The sequence below is a fragment of the Cupressus sempervirens genome, chromosome 8, assembly GCF_028749045.1.
Source record: "Cupressus sempervirens isolate cs-2001-9-10 chromosome 8, ASM2874904v1, whole genome shotgun sequence".
Classification (NCBI taxonomy): domain Eukaryota; kingdom Viridiplantae; phylum Streptophyta; class Pinopsida; order Cupressales; family Cupressaceae; genus Cupressus; species Cupressus sempervirens.
In genome coordinates, this window is record NC_143125.1 from 61458220 (window position 1) to 61483522 (window position 25303).

Sequence of the window (25303 nt, forward strand, 5' to 3'; positions counted from 1 at the left end):
ATCCCTAGGGTACTAATGAGTCTCATCAAGCCTATGGATAATCCCCATGACTTGAAAGTTTCACATAATTGGGGAGATATCATCCCCTACCCTGTTTCTACAATTTTTAGAATCTATGGTTTCAAGGGGAACCCTCATGTTTTGCCTTACCAAGTTCCTTTGAAGGTGGGAATGGCTAAAGTTTTATGGCAGTTAGGGGGAGTGGAAGAAATGTTTTTGTTGAAAAGGCAATTAGGGTCAATTTTCCCTACCTGCACAGTGGCCCATCGGTTTGTGATTACAAAAGGGGGATGGATCTTTTTGCATAAAATTTTGGAGCAGTATATGATGGCTGTCTCTCATCCCCATTTTTGTGATTCTGAGGGATTTTTCAATCAGATGTTGAGGCATAGAATCAAGTTGGGACCAGTCAAGCATGATTCTTATTATCCAAAGGATATTATAAAGAATGAATTCTCATTGTAGGAGTAGGAAACTAAAAAGGAAAAATGGAGAGTTTATTCTCGGGTCTTAGAATTCATTGATTGTTTTGATAATAAATATGATCCTTTGGATAATGCTATTATAGAGGCTAACAAAATAAGTAAGCTCATGAGTACCTTCCCTGAAATAATGGAGGTCATGAATGAAAAGAAATAATTTTTTATTGATTCATTTCCTGATAAGGCCAGAGAGGTCATGAGGAGGTTGGCTTTCACTCCAAATGTGAGAACTGATAAAATAATTGTACAAAAGAGGCCCAGATATACTATAATTCAGAATAAAAGGGTTCCTATAGAAAAGGGCAAACAAATAATAGGATCTACTAGTATAGCCCAAGAGGAGAGACCTGAAGAGCCTAGTCCTAAGAGGCAAAAGGTAATGATAGAAGAAAGGCCTCAAGATGAGGAATATTCACCCACCCAGTCCCCTTTGAGGATTGGAGAAGAGTAGCTCACTGGTGAACAGGTTGAACAAATGGGATCACAAGGAGATATTTTTATTACTTAAGCAGAATTAGATGAGGGTAACCCTCCAAAAATTCCTCTCCCAAGTTTGGATCTAACAATAGCTGATTATAGAGGCAGGGAGTTGGACCCTGTATTAGAGTAGGCAAGTCATCAATTTTTGACTGATGACAATTTTGTGAAATCAAGGGCTTTTCAACAGTTTGCATGGAGGACAAACATGAACGTTTTCGAGGAGAAATATAAAAAGATGAAAACAGAGCATCTAGAAATGGATGAAACTTCCATGCAAAACCAAATTAAACAAGAAATGATGAAGAAATTGCAGAATATAAGCCCTGAGGAGGGGAGAAAAATGATAAAGGCATCTAACATTTTATTATTGCCCAATTGGGATATTGCAGATGCATTAATTTTCAATTCTATTTCAAGTAGATTGGAGTTGCAAGACCCAAATAGAAGAGACTTCCAAGGCACTTCATTCATTGAAGATCAAGCTGCATTGGTCAGTTGGTCATTGAGAAAGGGATCTAGAGCCACACCATCACAATCACATGAGTCTAGGTTGATGGGAAATATACTTGTAAGAAGGGTTGCTGACACTTCACATGTACAGACAACATATTGGAATGTGGATTCTTCTAAGTTTGTGTTGGCCACTGCTAAGAAGGAGGAACAGGTTATGTCTGAGTTACAAAATAAATATGAAACACTTCTTGAGGCCTATAATAGGGAGGTAAAAAGGAGAATTGAAGTTGAAAACAAGGCAATGGGAAAATCCACAAGGCCAAGAATAACATATCCCCGTCCTCCAATGGAACCTTTTAAATCCACCCCCCTTGTAGAGATACCAGACAGACCTCAAAGGCCTAAATATTATACAGCCGAGGAATTTGAAGAAGAGAAGAGCAAACTATGGGCCTTACATGTAGAGTTAAATATGCAGTATGAGGACAAGCATTGAAAGGCTCTAATGTATTTAGCGAACAAAATTGAGTGCCCCTTATTCTTTGATCAGTTGGTAAAAGTAATAGATATATGGGAGGAATTGAAAACTCATGATGATACCTTGAAGCCTATTGTTAATAAATGGGGAAGAAGGGAAAAGGAAATCACCCTTCTATGTTATTCAGTTATAAAGTCTTCCCATGACCATGTTGAAAAATTGTATGATATTGCTAATGACCTATAAGATTTTGATAACAGGAGAGTTGCTCTACAACTAAAAATTGTTTCTTATTTGAACAAGTACAAGAATAAAAAATTTGATCTATTTCCTTGTGCCTTGGATAGAAAGAAGAAATTGAAAAATAAGGAAGAGTGGAGTAAAGAATTGGATAACCTTTTCTGTACAAGGATAAATAAAGTTATTAATGAAAAGGGGCATGCCTGGTAGGCCACCATGACAGAGGAATTGGTTAAAGTCCAATTATTTTTTGATTCTTTGAAGCAAGAATTTGTTGGTTTTGAAAAGGAGGCTAGTTATATTTTAAAAAAGAAAAATGATATCCTACAGTTCAGCTGGCCAGATGATATACAATTTGACACTTGGATGGCAGATCTTCTATTGGATGAGTAGTTAGAGGAGGACAGTTCAGATGATGATGAGAAACTAGAAGGCAAGGTGTAGGTTATTGACACCTCTGCACCAAAACTGAAAAAAGAAGAAGGGGAAAAGGTAATAATGCCTGCTCAGGGTGAAAGCAGTGAGAACCCGCAGGAGAAAACTAATTTGGAGGTATCACAAGATCATCCTTCTTTGGCCAGCTTGATAGCCACGTATTCTAAGGAGCTGGAATAATGAGAGACAAATTAGAAGTTGATGATTCGCAATAGAAATTGGAACGGGCCTACCTGAAGGAATATTTGATATGCCTGGCATTCTGTTGTGATTTTTTTTGTCTTTTGTATGATGCTTTGTTCCTTGGACACTTGTTAGATCACAATTGCCCTTTGCTTGTTGCAACTCATGCTATATAAATGAATTTTCAAGGCATTGTGATGATCCGAGACTTGTGCAATTTTTTGTTTCTTTCAAGAAGAGTACATATTCAGTCGGTCCAATAGTATGTAGAGGTTTTGAGTTTGCTTCCATTGTACTTTATGGAAAGCAAATTGAAATGATAGAAATGGCAATCTATTCTGGGCATTCAATTGGTTTTCTATTGGTTATTGTATTAGTCATATGAAAAGGATAATACAAAGGGGTATTTACACTATATCTATGGATCATCAATTTCTGTCTCTAGTTTATGGGTTTGTTTACTTTGAAGTCATTTAAATAAGGTTTATTTGGCCGAATGCAGTATGGATGGGTTGTATGCTAGTTTTATTGTTGCTTTTAATTCAAGAAATTATATAAATGCTTCAGTAAATTAGTAGGGTTTATGAGTTCATAAAAGGGATATTGCATAAGAATGGACATGGGTGATTGTATTTGATTAATTCTTATACAAGTTATTTGAATTAGATCTCTCACCAATAGTCAATTTCTTGCCCAATGGATAAGGCACTGGTCCTATAAATCAGAAGTAAACAAGGATGAATTCTGCTGCTACATATCAAATCATCTTACAAAATCAAAATTATTTTCAATCCTGTTCAAGAATTATAAATGTTGGTCTCAACTCATTTATATCTAATTCCTGAGTCTTAGGTAGCTGCTATTTCCAAGAATATTTGTAAATTTTAGGAGAATTATGACCAAATCTACTGATAAGGGATGTGTATAAGTTTAAGAGCATTGAAGAATATAAGTAAGCTATGTATGTATGTGAGGGTAATAGAGGAGAATTAGAATGAAACTAAGATAATTTTATTTTTGAATTCTACTGCACCGTGCACTTGTACAGATCCTTTCTTGTTCCTCTTTGTGCCCACCACTTAGCCCACATTATTGAGTGTCCTATACAAGAAAGTCTTATAGCAAGCAATTTACCCAAGATTCTTGGAGTTGTTCCACTATAAGATATGATGAAATCATGAACTAATTGCCTATTATTTAAGAAAATGAGAAACACTATAAGACACTTTGTAGTGCTGCAATAATAGCCAAATAACCAAAGTAGGCATGCTTTTTGGATCATATTCTCTCTCAGACACAGATGTAACATGCATTTTGGTTGTAGGTGATTTCTAGGAGCTTGGGGTTCACTATCAATTCCAACACCTTCAACTAAAATTTTTGAACAAGTCAAAAGTTGTTCCACTATAATGATTACTAATAAACTTTATCATGTTTCAAGTCAAAAGTTTATCATTAGCAAAAATGGTAGGTAATTTTGTTCATGGTCTCAAGGAAAACAAAGATTGCTTGACAATAGAAAGAAACAACATAGATGACTTAGAAATAGTCTATCACAATGAAAGACATATTTTTCCCACCATAACACTAGCAGTGCTCTACTGTCTCATTTTTGGTAACAGAGACACACCCCAAACATGAAGGATTCACCCCCCAAACATCTTCAAACATGAAATGATCCATTGTCTATTAGACTAGTGTCTAATCCAGGCTAAACCTCCATCAGCAATTACCATCCAACACTGCACTTGCACCAAGTTTTCCCACTCTCCTACATTTGGTGAATATAGTACAAATAAATTATCACAACCTCATTGTCTCCCACCAATAATAGTGACTACAGGTGGTAGGAGAGAATCTACATTGGAAACTTTAGAATAGTACAATTGACTGTGCCTAACCAATCACTGGTTTGAATGCACCAGTCTATTATTCCTTACTCAACCCATAATGAAAATTAAAAGAATGCGTGGAAAAGATAAAAATAATAATAAAATGTTCTCACATTAAATATTAGTGAAAATGCATTTGATACATCATAGGAACTCACTGTTCCATGGGACAGAGACTGAATTGTAGAGAATAGGATTATTTTATTGATTATAATTTTTTCACAATGCCTTGTCTCACCACCCCAACTCTACTTCTCTCCCAAACACTCAAAAAATCCCTTCTAAATAACCAAACAATAGTAAACAACCACTGTTGTCTAACTATCTGACTGTTACCAGTTAGTTATAAACTGAAATTTGTTGTCTAGTTGACACAAAGTGTCAACTTCGACAACTTACAATCATATATGCCTTTAATATATTTCACTAACCTTTTCAAAGGTTTTATAACTTCAATAACCCTTCCAAAGACACCTAAAACCCTTACAAGTTGTACTAGGCCTAAAGACACCTAAAACCCTTACAAGCTTTTCTTTGCATTTTTTCTACATTTGATACTTTTCTTATAGGTGTACATGTCTATCACAAACATCCAACATGTCTGTCCTTAGACTTCATGGCAAAAACTCTACAAAAAAAACAAAAAAAACAAGGACATGAACCATCCAAACATCTCTAATAGCTTGTGGATATCCCAAAGATGCATAAGTGCATGACTTGTGAAAACCAAAAAGATAAGACTAACTTTTATAACAAGCGAATAACCAAAATGATTTTATGTCCGTGTTATGTTTGACAATGACAATGATATTTGGATTCAAGTATGAGGAAATTTGTATCAATCAATTCATTAAATATCATTTGAATACAAAGAATATATTAAGAGATTCAAGAGCATAATTATAAGCCAAATTTGTGGAAGACCTAAATCAGACCTAAGTGAATAGACATGTGAAGGCTTATTTTGAATATCTCAGGCAAAATTTTTATGAAGGTATATTCCAAGTTTAGAGCATTTATTGAAAAACAATATTTCAAATCTGGGTGGATTATTCATAAGTACAAGGCAGATTTGTTGAAGATCTCGAAGGAGATCTAAGGCAAATCTATTTACATTATAAACACTTTGCATTTCAAAGGTCAGTTTCTTTTGCATTGCAGGATTTGAGGTTGGTGTCTCTTGCTAATTGATTCTACACATTTGTTTGAAGTTATATACATACATACATATATATGTGTGTGTGTACATACACACACAATTCACCTACAAGGATTTCCATGCTAAATAGTATATGCATCTTGTCTTCTTTTGTTAGACATCAACTATGTGAATGCTTTCTACATTGCTTTCAGTTGACTAAATATATATAATCAAATATGCAGGTTTCTATGCCAAACTAACAAACCAAAAGATGACTACAATGAGACTATTACAAGCGAAAAAACTTCAGTCTCATTAAAGAGAATTGGGATGTGTGTTTGAAGACTTAACAAATTTGAGCTTCACTTGGTTTCAAGAATACTATAATATTCTCTACTTAACAAGGCCAACCACGTGAAGGTGGAATCTCATCTGGCCTCACCCCCCTCCCCCTAACATCAATCTAAAGTACCCAAATCATTTAATTACATACTTCATTCATTAATTCATTCATTTATGAACTATAACATTCAATCAATAAAATTACATAACATTCATTAATATGATATAAAAATCATTAATACACATACTAATCAAAACCTCATTAACACATAACAATATTCATTAACATAAAATAAAAATTTGTATAAATACGCATCATTCATACATAATTACTTAAAACAAAGTTCTTTCATTATCCAACAAGGTTTATCAAAGAAGATTTTTAAAACATCATTTCTTTTTTTTTTCTTTTCTGAGCTCTCTTAAGAAAAGAACTCATAGGGACATCCATATCTGCTTCATTCTCCTCCTCTTCTAGCATGTGTAATGTTAAATTACGATGGCTTCTTTTATTTGGAGGAGTAGGAGGTTGCTGCATTAAAGGGGGCTCTGTTGCAAGAACAAGTGAATGCGATAAATTGGCATACTCTTTTTCTTTTTCTAACTATTACAAATTTTTAATTAAGTATGAGTACAACATAAAATGCATTTTTCTTACCTAACAATGCCTCATCATGTACATTAACGTTTTGATCTGCCACTGCGTCAACATGTTGAACACTTGGAACATGGTCCAGTCCTTCAGCATGATGTTCAACATGCTCTGAAATATTCAAAAAAAGGATACACGTCAAATTCCAATTGAAGATGTTAAATTGTATTCATAATTGCATAATTAATTTCCAATAGAAAATTAATACCTCCACCACTATAATGAACATCATGGCCTTCGTCAGGAGCAGGTTCTATGGTAGGATATGAAGGCTACAGTAAAATGTTATGCACATTGTTATGTAGTCAATTTACGTTTAAACTAATACCAAAAAAGAATCTTCTCAACTATTTAATTTCATTTACTTTTCATCTGACCAATTTACCTATGAGATATCATTTGGTGTACTAGATTCTTGGGAAAGGCTTACAGATTCTTCACGTAGGCGTGCAACCACAACTTTATAGCCTTCCTTCAAGGCAATTTTTCTATCTTCATCTGTGACCTCCACATTGAAATCTGTGCCCTGTGGTTTTTGCTTGATAACGTCAATTTTCCATGTATGGTTTCATTAAACAAAATTATTTGCAACATTATATTAAAAAAAAAAAAAAAAAATTCATTGCTCTACTTACAAGTCGAGACTGTAGATTCATATAGCCACCAGAGCCAAGTTTGTGTTGGGCAACCTTTTCTATTCTCGTTTTTGTAGCCACGGATGTGTCCTACAATCTATGAACAATTTCAAACATCTTAGATTATATATTTACAAATATCAATAATTAGTGCATGATTACAATGTACTTAATACTATAATGACATACCTCTGTTTGCCCTGTGCTACTTCATTATCTCTATCTTCACATAGCCTTTTCTCCTTTGCATCTTCTATTATTTCATTCCACTCCATTGGTGGAATCATAGGAGGATGATCATACTTTGGGTTATCCTTAAGACCCCTTCTATATTGATCCCTCATAGTCTTTATATGCTTTGTTGCTCTTTTCAAAAGTAGGCCAGTGTCAAAAATGTTTTTCCCAAATTTCTCCTCAATGGATGCAATCAGCTGATTTTTTAATTCCCTAGCTTGTAAATTCCACCTTTTTAAAAACAAATAGATTGTTATATCAATAACTTTAATATATTAGAATAAATAGAAGAAAATAAAAATTATGTAGCAATGATATGAAACTACGTACCTTTTATGTATGGTGGGTCCAAACAGTCTCAATGTCATATGAAAAAGATGTTCAAAGAAAGCATTATTACCTACAAAAACATAAAGGATTTATCAGTCCAAAATGAGTAATGTAAAAGTAAACTAAATGTACACTTTAAAAAATATCAATTTTAAAGCACCTAGAAGCTTTCGTTCTCTTAATGGAAACATAGTTTTCTTATTCAGCAACAATGTCCCTTCATACAAACCAGTACTAATCACACAAACTACTCCAGGAAATGGATCAGCTTCAGTAGTATTGCTCTCTGTTGCTCTATCAACTGAAACATCATAACAATTAAATGACAATTTTCGTATTGCTCTCTGTTGGTCTACCTCCCTGCCTATGTCCATGTCTCTCTATGTGTGGCTATATATATATATATATATATATATGTATGTATGTATGTATGTATGTATGTATGTATGTATGTATGCGTGGTGTGTGTATGCATGTGTTTGTGTGTATGCAAGCTTCTATAGACATCATTTAAGCACTAATGTGCTACTTTGTTGTTCATCAACTTGTAGAAAGACATTGCAAAATATAACACATTACAAAATATAGCAAAACAAGGTTTTACCAGTTCTACTAGGCATAGACGATAATGTTTGCATAGTCCTTGTTGCCGACAATGCAGCAGACAATAGTGGACTGCCAACCAAAGGAGAAGTCCGCACTTCATCATGAGCTGAAGAATAGAATATTGTTAGCAAAGACATTTGCAATGGATAAAGATCAAATGGGATACTAGCGAGAAATGTTGACAAAAAAAGGTAAGTGTTATAATGTTGATCAAAACAAACAAAGTGTTACTTACACGAAGGTACTGTGAAACAACCCTGACCATGTTCAGCATGTGATGTCACAACTAGCACATATGTCTATACAAGAACACATAAAATCAGAGATCATGATCCATAAGATACTATAAAATATTAATATCTATTGAACTTCTATTACCGCTTTACTTGAATTACTACTTACTTTCAAAGATTGGATTCTACGATCCAATTCTATTCTCAGTGCCTCTTTCTCCTCACTTTTGTCACCCTTGATGATAATTTGAACAAGCTCATCAATGTATCTTTGTGTAATTTGTTGGGTGATGAATACAAGGTCAGTACTAAGGCCAATGTCATGTAGATATGATGCTCGTATTTCAGATTGCATTTGATCAATGATCATTATAGCTTTTTCCTATCAGTTGTGACATCAAATATTTGTATACTTTCATCAAAATAACTCCAAAGCCATAAAGAAAAGAACATAATAATAAGACAATTTTTTCTATATTAACATTAAACTTTACAATAATTAATGTTTACCTCTACTGAAGGTGTCTGACATGGTGCATCCATATCGTCTTGTTTAAAAAAATAGTAAGTCTTAGAAATCAGCAACGAAATTAAAGTAATAGACTTACCAAAAAAAATATTAATAATAAAGTAGATTGTATATGTAAATCATTTGTCTTAAGTTAAAAATTTAGTGTAACTAATGTTTATATCTAAAATAATATTTGGCATGTTCTACTTAATGTTTATATGTGCACATATGGTTTGGAAAGAAATATTTGGTCATACAAGACCCCATCATAGTTGACATTGATTGTACCTGAAGATTTCATTGATCATCATGATCGTCATCCATGTCATCATCATCATCATAATCATCATCACCATCATCGTACTTGTCACTTTGATCATCATCATCACCACCACCATCTTCATCACCATCATCATCCTCTTGATCACTATCATCATTATGACCATCATCGCCATGATCATCACCATCTTCGTCACCATGATCATGATCGTCATCAGCATCATCATCATCATTATCACCATTATCGTTAGCATGACCAAAATCATCACCATCTTCTTCTTCTTCATCACAGGGTAACTGTTGTTCCTGATAATCATTTACTTCCTCTTGTGCTTCTTCAATATCTTCTTCTTCGATCACATTATACTTTATGAGCCTTCCTCTTGGGTCATGTCTAACAACAAATGACCAACCTGGTTTGTCTGTAACACCAAAGTAAAACACTTGCTCGCATTGACTTGGAAGAACATAGGGCTCATCTCCGACTGGCTCAAATGACCTTGTATTAATCATAGTAAATGCACTATCGTGTTCAATAACAGTCTTATTGAGATCATTTCGATTCAGTCGTAACCTAAACCATTTGACGACAAATAGAACTATTTTGAATGAATTAAAGTCACACTCAAGTATATCATCCAAAATTCCATAGTATTGATTTTTAGATTGTTGAGGATGTATGTCAGTTCTAGATGAAATATTGGTGACTGCGAAGACAACACTTATCCCTAAATCACACGTTTTCTTCATTTCATCTAATTTTTTTGTGCAGAATTTATAGCCATGGTAGTACATAGCTTTGTGTTGTTTGGCCTGCAATTATTCAAACATTTCAAGAATCTTCTCATTGATCTGTGAGTTGATATTAAACTTATGTCTCATGATTAGTAATCTTATGCATACCTTTGTATCTCTTAAGCCATATATTAGATCAAGTACCATTGGCATAACATTGGGATCTCCATTACGATGAGCTTCTTTAACCAACAATGCAACACCAGCCCATGTTAATGAGCGACCATTTTCTTGAGACTATTCAATCCACACTGTCATCCAATCAAAGATTGTTTGCAATATACAAGTGTAGTGCATCGCACTCATGACCAACTATAAAGAAAACAATTACACCAATTAGAAACAACTTATATATATTGATGATGGATAAGAATTGTTAAATTACAAAAAAAAACTTATAATTACCTCTCACCCTCCTCAATCTACCTTTCTCTGTCAGGTACTCCCCTTTGAATTTTTCATTACAGTTGGGATCCCAAATGCAATCTAGATGGATACCTGCTGTAAACTTTGGAAGATATTCACTGATATACACCATGGTCTAGTATATCATATATCTCTCTATCATAGAACCTTTAGGACGTGCTCTTTGTCAAACCAAGCCCTTCATAAATTTCACGTGCCTCTCAACCATCCACATTGATCTAGCTTGTACAGGTCCACACAATTCAATCTCCTCAACTTGATGTATGAGGTAGTGTTCTTGAGCATTGAAAAATGTTGGAGGTAAACACTTTTTCATTTCACACATAAGCTGTGGAATTTTTCTCTTCCAATATTTTATATCTTTTTTATCAATTTCTTTAGATGATAACCACCTAAATGAGATTTAACACGCAAAAACACATAGAGGAGATTTCAAATAAAATTATACAATACATTTCAGATAAGAAGCTACAAATCTAAGAAAAAACACTCTTCTAACCTCATGTATTTTCTAAGATCATATATAACTTGTTTAATACTGTTGTCAAACTATTCTGGAAGGGATAGAGGTAGGATGAACTGCAATCATTAAAAAATGATCATTTCAATATATTATTAAATAATGCAACTGGTACTACATTCAATCTTACAAATATACTGTAAATAGAAAACATGACTTACCTTGAGGAAGGTATGCCAATCATGTGTCTTCAACCCTGGCCCAAAATCCCCTTTCTTTGATAGAAGAGTGCTTATATTTGCAGCAAATCCTGTTGGAAATTTTTTTTTTTTAATGACTTCTTTTAATGTATCACTTTGTTGCTCCGTTAACAACCAAGGAAGGGCACTTGTATTTATGCGATCTCCATTCCTATTTGATTCAATGAAAACTTTTAGTGCATGATTAGATTCATGAATGTCAGTACAAATTTTAGCAATTTTTTCTCTATCACACCTTCCATCCAACATTTTCGATAGTGTCTCTGTTACATTCTTTCCAATATGCATAGCATCAAACAAATGCATGATTGGGAGATCCTTGTAGTATGTTAACCTACTAAATTGAGTAGGATAACTTTTCATTCCTCTAGGAAGTTGGTCATTGATGCCTTGATGACCTTCACGAGCATCAGTTATAGCATTAGTAAATATAAGACAATATCAAAATACAAATTATAAACTTTGGATGAAAAATTGGACATTACCTCGACGATTTAGTCGATCATATTCCAACTTCCATAAATGAGGTTTCATTCTTCATGGCCTTGATGATGTCTCTTCTTTCCCATTGAAAAGATGTTTTTTGACAATTTGACACCTATGATTATTGTGGAGAAAGTGTCTAAACTCATCAAACACCTGCTTTCCTAAACTTATTGAATGACGACATTTCATCTTCGGACCACAAATTGGACATGCAAATTTTCCCTTTATCTGAAGACCTAAAAGATCATGTATAATTGGATCATGTACAATTATCATGCACAACTTAAGCATTTGATAGTAATGTGTAAGCACTATAACAAACCAAAAATATGTCATCTTAACAATATAACATACCACAAAAATGAGTTAACTTCTTTTAATGTATCACTTTGTTGCTCCGTTAACAACCAAGGAAGGGCACTTGTATTTATGCGATCTCCATTCCTATTTGATTCAATGAAAACTTTTAGTGCATGATTAGATTCATGAATGTCAGTACAAATTTTAGCAATTTTTTCTCTATCACACCTTCCATCCAACATTTTCGATAGTGTCTCTGTTACATTCTTTCCAATATGCATAGCATCAAACAAATGCATGATTGGGAGATCCTTGTAGTATGTTAACCTACTAAATTGAGTAGGATAACTTTTCATTCCTCTAGGAAGTTGGTCATTGATGCCTTGATGACCTTCACGAGCATCAGTTATAGCATTAGTAAATATAAGACAATATCAAAATACAAATTATAAACTTTGGATGAAAAATTGGACATTACCTCGACGATTTAGTCGATCATATTCCAACTTCCATAAATGAGGTTTCATTCTTCATGGCCTTGATGATGTCTCTTCTTTCCCATTGAAAAGATGTTTTTTGACAATTTGACACCTATGATTATTGTGGAGAAAGTGTCTAAACTCATCAAACACCTGCTTTCCTAAACTTATTGAATGACAACATTTCATCTTCGGACCACAAATTGGACATGCAAATTTTCCCTTTATCTGAAGACCTAAAAGATCATGTATAATTGGATCATGTACAATTATCATGCACAACTTAAGCATTTGATAGTAATGTGTAAGCACTATAACAAACCAAAAATATGTCATCTTAACAATATAACATACCACAAAAATGAGTTAGCCCAGGGGTATCATGTATTGTCCATACAAGTATTGCATGGAATTGAAATTGTCGATGTCCTATCGATCTAGAGATGTCATACATAGTGATGCCATTCCATAACTTCAACAACTCATCAATTAGGGGCTCAATATACACATTCATATCTTTAACTTGGTATTTACCTAGAAATTGAATGAACATAAAAATTACGTAATTATTATAACCATTTTCATGCACTATTTATAAATTAATTTAGATAACTATAAAAAAAAAATACCTGGCACAATCATTGACAACATTATGTGCTCCTTCTTTATGCACATCCAAGGAGGAATGTTATTGTTAATAATAAAAATAGGCCATACTGAGTAAACAGATCTCATATCTCCATATGGATTGACACCATCCGCCGCCAATGAAAGTTTCAGATTACGAGGTTCTTCTTTAAAGTGTGACCATGTTTCTTCTATCTCTTTAAATGCAAAACCATCGACAGGCTTTCGCATAATGTCATCCTGACTTCTATTGCGTGCATGGTAATCCATAAATTATGTCAAGCTAGCACACTTGAATAACTGTTCCAGACGTGGAATAATGGGAATGTACCGAAGAACCTTGTGAGGCACTTTTTTTGTTATTTGATCTGACCGATATCTACTAACATGACAATCAGGACATTCTGTTGCAAATTCATGTTGTTTATGATATAGAATGTGATCATTGGGACATGCATGTATTGTCTGATACTTCATTCCAATCTGATCCATAATGTTAGATAATTCTCGGTACAAACGAGGCAAAATGTTTGATGGTGGTAGCAAAAACTCACTAATCAACCTACAACAAAAAATGTGCATTGTTAATATAATGAATAGTAATTGTATGCTAACCTTGAAGATGACAAAAATGAGATACCTTAGCATACATGACATTGCTACATTGGATATGCTATTCATAACCTTTAAGTTCACCAACAACACTATAGCCGACAGTAGAGTTGTTTGGGAGCCTGGGTATAAGGGCTCGTGTGCCTTCTCAAGTAAAGGTATATCAAGACCATCTTCATCATTATTATCAAATTTGCTAGTACCATCATTGTGAGCCTCTTCATTACTTGCCCCAATGCCATCTTCTTTAATCATGTCCTCTGGTACATTATCAGCTTCTTCCATGGGAGCATTATCCTCGACTTGGATATTCACACCTCCATGTTCCTCTAGTAGGAAATCCACATTCAGCAATGGACGACTTGTGGCCCCCTTCAACATGACCATATTACCTACAATGACTCTGGGCTATTGTGATTAGAATTCTTTGATTCTTTAAACCCTTACACTTTTTGCAAGGACAATAACATTTATCAAGTTTTCTTCGGAATTGAGCCCACAATGAAGCTATTGTCTCATTATTTTCTTCTAGATTCATATTGTCAGGTGTGGTATTTTTTCACAGGAAAATATACCTACAAATAAATTGGACATGTTGTGATTAATGTTTATATCTGCACATATGGTTTTTGTTAATTAATGTTTTCAAATGTAACTAAAATGATTACAAACATATCAAAAAGGACCTCACAGGGTCCTATTACATCAACTATTCTAACATGGTCATGTTGGTTATCTTGAGACCTTAATGTCTTCTCATGCCTTCAACCTTGACCTTGATGCTCCTGCATCATTCTCCCAAGGATCAAGGAAAGTTGGATCATCATGGAATTGAGTAGGAAAACCTTCTAGGAAGTTGCAATACTTCAACCTTGTAAGTGTCACGTCAATGCAATGGGTACTAAAAAAACAATTTAAGTTGATGAGAAATGGTTGTTATGAATTCAAATTGTAAGCATCACCTCAATGCATTGGGTATTAAACAAACAATTCAAGTTGATGAGTATGGGTTTTTTTTTCCAAGAACATACCTGTTGTTTACAGTCAATATCCTCTAACAAATTTGAAGCAATGAGCCAAAGTCAGACGGTTGAAGATGATCATTGTCCCCTCAAAGCGCCATCCTTTGATAAATTGTTGCATTGAAATATGATCTAGAAAGGGCCTTTCCACATAGTATGTTGGCACTATTTGGCAATCATCGATCATGTGGTTATTGCAAATAGGCTAAGGACCAAACATGGAATCATGGAGATAGTGCACGGATGTACAAGGAAAATTTATTGCTCTTTAGCTACTAATCTTGCTTTGTGCTTGTCAATTAAAACATTATTTTTAAACTTGATCTTAATACTTTTTATAATCAATGGCTTTCTTTCCAATATCTATCTCTCGACTCAACACATTTTTTCATTTTTCTTTCCTTCTTGCTTCATCATAAATACTTGGTTCACAAGCACTTATGGTGTTCTTCTTGCTAAGATTATGAAGTGGGCAATGACTTTCAATCTAGATAATCAAATGTTTGGCTCAACTTTTTTGGGTAAGTGTGATGATATGTAGTGCACTATAAATTTTATCTTCAATGAAAGGATTAGCACCTCTAATTTTAAAATGGTGATCAACCAGAACTAGCTGAAAATCTAACCTAAAAAATACATTTTATGCCAAATTCCAATCATAGTTAAAGACATTTAGCTATTAGAAAATGGCAAGATTATGTCTTATTTCAGATATGCAATAAAATGGGCAAGAAATGTGGAAGAATATTAAGTTTTTATCCACCAAAACATGAGAAAAATTGTATAAACTGAATGTATTTTTAAAAATAATGTCAATTCTCTTCAAAAGAAATATTTTGCATGCAACTTACTTGCTGAAGATATTTCAAGTTCAGCAACTCTTTAATCACAGGATCCACAATAGTTGGAAGCTTTGACCTGTCTGTCAACTGTGGCTTTGCCTGTAGCAACAAAAAATTCTTAGTATATGCATCTCAACATTTAAAAAATACATCAAGCAATTCAGGTCAGTTATAGTCTGTAAATTAACTGGCATTTGTTTCTTCTTTAACATATTTGACAATCAAGTATAATTAATAGGAATACAAGAGCAAAACTTGGAATTCTACTAATGTCATCATGTTAATCTTGGGTACTATTACAAAGCCAATAAGAAATTTGTAGTTGTACCAACCAAGATATTTACAAGACTTGATCACAAAAGGTTCATTTAGCACAAAACAACTTCAAAAATATTGTATATATACACTCTTTGACGCTGTCAAAGGGAACAATTATTTTAATGATGTTTTACGTAAGAATTTCTAGAGGAAATGATAAGCATGAAATATATTCAAGTTTTGACACTAAGGAATTGAAACATCCACACTCAAGAATTGCCTGGAGTATTTAAAGAGTGTGTATCCCACAAATCAAATTGGTATAAATGTTACAACCACCAAATTTGGAGGGCATGGAAATTCAGTCATCACTATCCTATGTAGTACACTTAATTTCATATGTTGGAATCACTTTGTGACTTTTACACATGATAGTCCAATAGTTTTTAAAGTCATCTTCATCACAATTTTTCTATGATAGTCTAATAGTTGCAGGTGGCATCTTTGTCACAACTTTTCCATGATAGTTTTGTTGGTCTGAATTTTTGCATAATCAAATTCCTTTGTCCAAGGTATAGAAGAATTCAAATTGGGATTCACCTATGGTGAATAGGGTTTCTAGCCAAGTCATATTTTTTAGGTCTTTGAAGCAAATTTTTTTCGAAACCTTAGGTCTTGTTTTCTTTTAAATCTTTCGGGTGTGAAACTAAAAATATGCGAAGATTCCCATCCTTTTCAAACTTTTTGCGCCCTAAGTCACATCTTTTCTTTTGTGTTTCTGACCACCTGATCCCTAAAAGATCTATGACAATCGCTATCTCGCTATGAAAAGATACAAGTATTTTACCCTTGGCGATATAGCGACCACCGCTAAGTTGAAAAGCAATACCGTCAAGTGGAAATACGATGACTGGAGATTGTATTGTTTTGAAGATATTTCATCACGTTTACAATAGACATGTCAGAACTTGAAAAGGAATTACAACATTGAGGTACAAAAGGCCTCAATAGAAATCTTAGCTTTTTCGATTAGTCACTTTGTCCCTATCAAAGAAATTGGGCACTTTTCCGTTAGCGACATGACTCCTTCACCAAAAATAATGGTTGGCAGTCACTTTTAAATTTTTTGATGATTGTAAGTCTTTTCAGGTTGCGTGGTGCACGTGCTATTTTATTATGTGTCAGATGCATTAATGAGAGTAGTTATGACTTCACTCGCCTTTATCTTTCTGACCCTAAATTTTGATGAGTCACCAAAAATTTCTATGTCACTATCAGAGAATCGATGTCTCTCGCCATTAGCAACATAGCGCCCAGACAAAAAGTAGTACTGCAGCAACTTTTTAGAGTAAGTGGGTCCCAGAAAGTACTCCATTAGATATCAATTATAAAGCTTTAGAACACGCTGGCATCTAATGCACTACATGTATACGTTGGGAAAAGCAAAGACACCGAGATTCGCTATTTTGCTATCGAGAACTTGTTCTTCTCGCCGTTAGTGACATAACGCCCAGTCGAGAAATAAACAAATATGGGCCCCAAGTAGCATGTAATATAGCCAGGATTTCATCATGTCATCAATGATTGTACTGACGCCCTGTTCACAAAATATATGAAAGACTGATCATCAGATCTATCTCAGATCCATGATCATCGCTATCTCACTATGGCGAGTTGCATGAAGGTTACAAATAGCGACATGGTGACAAGGGGCCCACCATATTTCTTCTGAGAAATGCATCAAATGTCATCTGCATGATCAAATCAAGATCAATGATGGGCGCTATCTCGCTATGGCAAGGTGCTCACTCTTTATGTATAGCGAGATAGCACCTAAGTGACACGTGTCCTCAGAGTTTTGTGGGTCTAGTTCAGAGGTGCCAACAATGAAGGAAAGGTACACATGGAAAATTTTCATTGGGTTGACTGCCATCTTGTCAAGAGGAACATGAGTCATCTTTGCTTGCATCCTTGGATCGTAGGATTTTTCGTAAATCCACGGTGTAAATTTGAATATAGAAGGTTATGCCACCCTGTGCATTTATGAGAGATGAAAGCTTCGCGTGTGAATAAAAATAGAGTATAACACAGAAGATTTTCTTAATTCCACCATACTCAAACAAAGATTCAAAGCATTTCTAAGCAGAAATAGTTGTTGAGAAGACCATGCTGGATTTAGTAAGATTGTGAAGCAGTTTGTTCGCAGAAAGATTGCAGTAACACTAAGAAGAACTAGAGCGAAATTCAAAGTAAGTACTTGCATTATAATCCTCCTGTTGTTTCAATTCCTTCGAGAGTTAATTAAAATGGCTCCAAAACAGAAAGCATTTTTTGGTCAAGAGAACTATTTGGATAGGAATGTCCATGTTGATTTTCTTGTACTGTTCCCTTCTTCCACTGTTGAAACTATAGAAGTTAAGAGGCTAACTTCATTAAACCCTAGGCTGAAAATAGCAGATGGCCTGTATGACAAAGGAAATTGGGATAGGGATGCAACAACTTCACAGACTGGTCTTGTTTTATTCAAAAAATGGTTTTCAGAGAGCAACCTTTTTGCCCCACATGCCAACATCTGGAATTTTGGTCTAGGGAAAATAGTGGTTCCCAGTGTTTTCATGGATTATGATATTTTGGAAGCTGTAGCTAAGAATTATGACCAAGCCCTTAGGGTAGTTAGGAGAATTGATGGTGATATCTTGATTACAATTAGCGTAGAGGAGATTAGGGAAGTTTTCAGTTTAGGGCCTATCACTGATTATCATGTGCCCATTGATTTGAAAGGGTTAGAAAATGAGTATATGTCTAAGAGAGATGCAATTAGGCAAGGAGCACTGAGTGCACACATAGGTAGAATTAGAACACTGCTAGCAATAACAGCATCCTCCAGGGAGCCTTTCAAAAGGGCACACTTCAATTCTAGGGCTATAGAAATATATAGGTCCTTGTGTAAATTTTTTGGGAGAGATGAAGAAGAGTTCATGCCTGTGGATTTTATGTATATGATTACTCAGATTTCCTCTTTTGGTGTGGATATAATTTTTTATTTTGCTTCTTAATTAGCTGAGGAGATTTACATTGGACTGATTGGAATTGCTAAGGGTAAGGTGGAAAAAACTTTTTGCCATTATTCTCTATTAATGCACATGTTCTTATTCAAGGGAGTAACATATTTTAGTAAAGAAATGGAATTAGATAGAGAAGAGAGTTGGGAAGCATTACCAGTTCAATTATGGAGTGTAGATATGACTTGGGATGCAAAGAATGCCAGTTTTGTCAAGTTTGATAGGTATTTCGCTTCAAAGCTGAGATGCCTCCTATTAAGGGAACATCCCAGAATCCCCAAAGCATTAATGAATCTCATTAGGCATATGGACAACCCAAGTGGTTTGAAAGTTTCACATAATTGGGGAGATGTCATTCCATATTTTGTTTCTACTGTATTTAGAATATATGGTTTTAAAGGAAGCCCTGACGTACTACCCTACCAGGTGCCTTTGAAGGTAAGAGTTGCTGAGATATTGTGGCAGCTGGGAGGAGTGGAGGAAGCCCTTCTATTGAAAAGAAAAAAGGGGTCAATTTTTCCTACTTGCACAGTGGCTCATCATTTTGTAATCACAAAAGGAGGTTGGCTTTCTTTGCACAAGATTTTGAATCCTTATAAGATGGCCACTTCCCATCCTAATTTTTGTGATTCTGCAGGATTTTATCATTTGGCTCTGAGGCAGAGAATTAAGCTTGGTAAAATTGAGCATGAATTTTATTTTCCTAAAGACTTAATAAGGAATGAGTACTCCTTGCAGGAGCAAGAGACTAGGAAAGAAAAGTGGAAAGACTTTTCTAAAATTTTGCATTTCATTCATTGTTTTGATCCAGATTATAGTCCTTTGGACGATGCAGTTACAAATGTAGATAAGATGAGAAAACTTATGAATAGTTTTCCTGAAATAATAGAGGCAATGAATGAAAAGAAGCAATTCTTTATTAGGTTCTACCTAGATAAGGCTAGGGAAGTGATGGGAAGATTGGGATTTCCTCCCAATATAAGGGCAGGTCAATTAACTGTCCAAAAAAGGCCAGGATATATTATTGTTCAAAATAAAAAGAATACAATGGACAAAGGCAAACAAATAATTGAGTCCACTAGTAGGGTTTTGGAAGAGAGGCCTACTGAGCCCTCCCCTAAGAGGAGGAAAATAATAAGAGAGGAGGATTCTCATGTTGAGGAGTATTCACCTTCATAGACCCCTTTGAGAACTGGGGAGGAGCAGCTCACTATTGAGCAAATTGAACAAATTGGATCACAAGGGGGAGTTTTTGTCACTCAAGCAAAGATCGATGAAGGGAACCCCCAGGAACCTCTTGTGCCAAGCCTCAAGCTGATTGTAGCTGATTTTAAGGGAAGGGAATTGGACCGTGTTTTGGAACAAGCTAGCTAGCAAATTTTGTTAGATGACAGTTTTGTAAGGTCTAGGGCTTTCCATCAATTTGCTTGGAGGGCAAACATCCACAATTTTGAGGAAAGATGTAAGAACATGAAAACAGAGCATCTAGAAATGGATGAAGCCTCCATCCAAAACCAAATAAAGGAGAAAATGATGCAAGAATTCTAGAACATTACCCTTGAGGAGGGAAGACAAATGGTAAAAACTTCTAACATACTATTGTTGCCTAATTGGGATATTGTAGATGCATTGATTTTCAACTCTGTTTGTAATAGACTAGAGTTACAAGACCCAAATAAAAAGGAATTTGTAGGGACTGCTTTTAGTGATGATCAAGCTACTCTTGTTATGTGGTCATTAAGAAGAGGATCTAGGATTGTATCAGCACAGCCTGATGGTTCAAGACTGATAGGGAATATTATTGTGAGGAGAGTTGCGGATACCTCACACGTACAGGCAGCCCACATGAATGTGGATTATTCTCAGTTTTCCTTGGCTACTACTAAAAGGGAGGACAAGGAAATGTTTGACTTACAAAGTAAACATGAGGCAATTGTGGATGCCTAAAATAAAGAGGTAAAAAGGAGAGTTGAGCTTGAGAACATGCTACTGGGAAAATCCACCAGACCTAAAATAACATACCCTTGCCCCCCTATTGAACCTTTCAAATCTACCCCCCTCATTGAAATACCAGACACACCCCAAGGGCCACAGTATTACACTGCTGAGGATTTTGAAGAAGAAAAGAGTAAACTGTGGGCCTTACATGTAGAGCTGGAATCTAAATATGAAGATAAACTAAGAACAACTCTTACATATCTAGGAGACAAGCTTGAATGGCCACTAACCCATGATCAATTGGCCAGGGTGATTAACATCTGGGAGGAGTTAAAAGCAGATGATGAGGCTCTAAAGCCTATTGTGAACAAATGGGTGAGAAGGGAGAAATCAATAACCTTATTGTGTCTATCTAAATTATAAATAATTTTCGTGATCAGATTGATAAAACCTTTGACATTGTTTCTAATCTTGCTGATTTTGATAGCAAAAGGATACATTTATAGAAGATAATAATAGGCTACTTAAACAAATATAAGAGCCAAAAATTCAATTTATTTCCTCATGCCCTAGATAAGAAAAATAGTTTGAAAAGAAAAGAGGAATGGGCAAAGGAACTTGATGATTTATTCTGTTTAAGAATGAATCAAGTCATAAATGAAACAAGGCATGCACAGTGGGCCACCACAACAGAAGAAATGGTGAAAGCCAAAATATTCTTAGATTCTTTAAAACAGGAATTTGTTGATATTGATAATGAGGCTGATTATATAATAAAAAAACAAAAGGATATTTTTCAATTCAATTGGCCAGATGACACATTATTTGATAGGTGGATGGCAAAAATGCCTTTTAGTGAACAGTTTGATGTAGATGAAACTAACAGTGATGAGGTGTAGGGTGAGGAAGTCCAAATCATTGATACCATCACTACTCAAACCCAATCAGAAGAAGAAGACAAGAGAAACCTATCACTTTCAGTTGCAGAACCGAGACCACAAGATGCCAATACAATTAATGAAAAGGAAAAGGTAGAAGTTGTCCTTACCATGCAGAATGAAGGTGGTGGAAGCCTGCAGGTGGAGGTTAATGTGCCCTCATCAGAACAAGCTTCATCATTGGCTAATTTAGCAGTTACATATGAAGATGAATCAGATCAATAGCCAACTCAACAACATTAGAACATGTAACAGAAGTTGGCCCACCGAAAGGAATGATTTGATTTCAATATCTTCTGTTACCCATAGTTTTTTCATTTTGTGATAGGTGTATGTAGATATTCCTTGTAAAAGACACTTGTCAGTTTCTCTTAGCCTGAAGCTTGTTGCATTTCACACTATATAATTGAAATTCTAGGGCAAGAGAAAAGGTCCAAATTCTATTTGCTAAGTGATACACTTAGTCTGTTTTTGGTCCACCATTTTTGAGCAAAAATTTGTGATGTATTTTCTCTGTCAGATCTTGAGAATACATGAATATAGAATGATCTGTGTTTCTTTCTGAAGGTCATTCTGAGTCTATTATAAATTGTATACAATTTTCAAGGAAAATGAATACAAATTATGAACTGTCCCCATATTAGTTCTTTCTGAACTTTGTCTCCTTTTGATTACTTGGTTATCTTGATGTTGTATAAGTAAAGGCCCGTGCAATTGAATGCAGTTCAATTAGGTTGTATATCTGTTTATCATGCCTGTTAATTCAATGGATTAAGTAAAAGCTTTGATGAATTTGATAAGGTTGTTGCAGTAGTGGAAAGGATTTTGAATGATGATTTCTGATAAGAATTGCTGATAAAATTTGTTGTAAGGCAACAAATTAGATCTAGAGATTTGTAGTAGGCTCTGAACCCCAATGGATTAGGCACTGATCAAATTTAATCCAGCTGAAAGAGAAATGTGTCACACATGATTGTCAAAATGCAGAATTATAATAAACTTTACTTTTATTTCTTGTAGATCTTCAAAGTTGGCCTCTACTTGTTTGCATGGAATGTTTTAGCTTTAGTTAGCCATTATTGTTGAGAACATCTGCAGACCTATAGAAGATATTTGGCCATATCTGTTATATGGGATGTGTTTATTAAAGTATCAAGAATTGTACATGTATTGGAGAATTTGAGATGAGAATAAGAATGAAACTAAGATAATTCTCATACAGTTTTCCTAGTCTTGTATCATCCCTGGGTATACCCACCCTAGTTTTACAGAGCCAAAAGAGTAGAAAACTACCCTTGGTTTTGTAGAAGTTTGGCCCAAATGGTGTGCACATACAATTGATAATAAGAATTGGCTAGTCTTTAGACTGTGTGAGTATTGTCATCTTGGTATTAAGCATTTTTTTGCTTAGTAGTTTTAAAACACCAACAAGTTTGTTATTCATCCAAATGGAAACCCTTGTAGGAAGACCTAATTGCATTGCAACAATTAAATGTAATGTTGAAATATAGGAGAGAGATTCTTTTGGTTGAACTAGAAGATAAATCATCTTCTAACAAAATGACAGAGACTTTCAGTGAAGGATCCAAAGTAAATCAATTCAATTATAGTCTAGTAAATTTAGGTGCAATCTTCATCATAAGTTTTTGAAGATAGTCCAGTATTTGTAGGTGTCATCTTCATCAAAAAATTTCCATGATAGTCTATTAGTTTGAGGAGTCATCTCCATCACAAGTTTTCCATGGCATACTTGTAGTTAGAGGTGCATTGAAGACCTTTTTATCACTACATGAGCTAGTAGTAGATGGTGATTATTCATTATCATCATCATCATCTAACATAGAATCACATGAATATCATGTTTTATAGCCCACATGGCCTAGGGTTTGAGGGTACAACTCCAAGCACTAAACACACTAGATTTCAAATTATTATCTTTATGTGTTGATGTTTAAGTTGAATGTTCTAGAGTTGAAGAGAGAAACACACTCAATTTTTTTTTCTTTTTGTTCTTTTTTTGAATATGAAATTTCTGTCTAAATGATACAATATAATTATGTATTATTAGAATAAAAATATAAGAAAAATATGATACCAACACAACTATATTTATAAAACAAAAAATTTGTCATTATTATTTCTTCTAAACTTTTACAACTACAGCTTCTGCATATACATTTCCTTTCTTTTCTTTCATTACTATAACAAAAAGTATAATAGTTGTTACAATAGACCAACATTCCAAATGATAAATCTACATCTACACACTTTCAATAAAATGAAACAACAAGTACATTACATTCTTTTTGCAACTAGACTCTTTTTAACACTTATCATCGAAACATCACTGAGAAAAAACACTTGAGCAGAGACTCTCCCATTTATATTACACAACAATGGCTGAACTTTGGCATAAAAAATAATAATGATAGTAATAGTATTCACTTCCATCTTCAATATTATCATAAAAACCTACAACAAAAATACACATGTACCTATGGAAATATTCTCGAAGAGAAATCCCTCTCCTCGATCACCGGAGATACAGGTGTGATTGGAGGTCATGAATGGAACAACTTTTGAAGTCGAGCACATCAGGAAGACTGAAAGAAAGACAATAACGAGAGTTTTGAACTACTATTCTACCCCCCTATATTGAAGAAAATGCAGGGGCCCCTTTCATATTATTCCTAGGGCTAGCAGGCATCATTAATCAAGTGGGTGGAGAAAACTTAAAATGAAACTGGGCTCAGAGAAAACCATGCGAAAATGCTCCAAAAATGTCAAATGAAATCGGGTGCAAAAAATGTAATTGGGAAAATGTTTTTTGAACTTTGTGGATGTATAAGCCTTGTGTTGGTTGAAATTTCGACCAACACGGGTCTTATATGTAAAAAAACAAAATTTTTGCCTTTACATTTTGACCACCCTAAATTTATTTAGTTGATGGTTGAAATTTTTGGTCGAAAAATGATGTTAAATGTAGTAGTGAATATAAAACCAAATCTTGTTGTAACTCAATTAACACTACATATATTATTATTACTTAGCACATAGATAATTAGATCTTAAGATATTAATGTGATTATCCTTTATTAACTTAGTTGGAAAAATATAAAAGAAATAAGATGAAAACAAGAGACACTAAGATTTAATGTTAGGTGTGACCCTATTAGAGGATTTAATTCACCC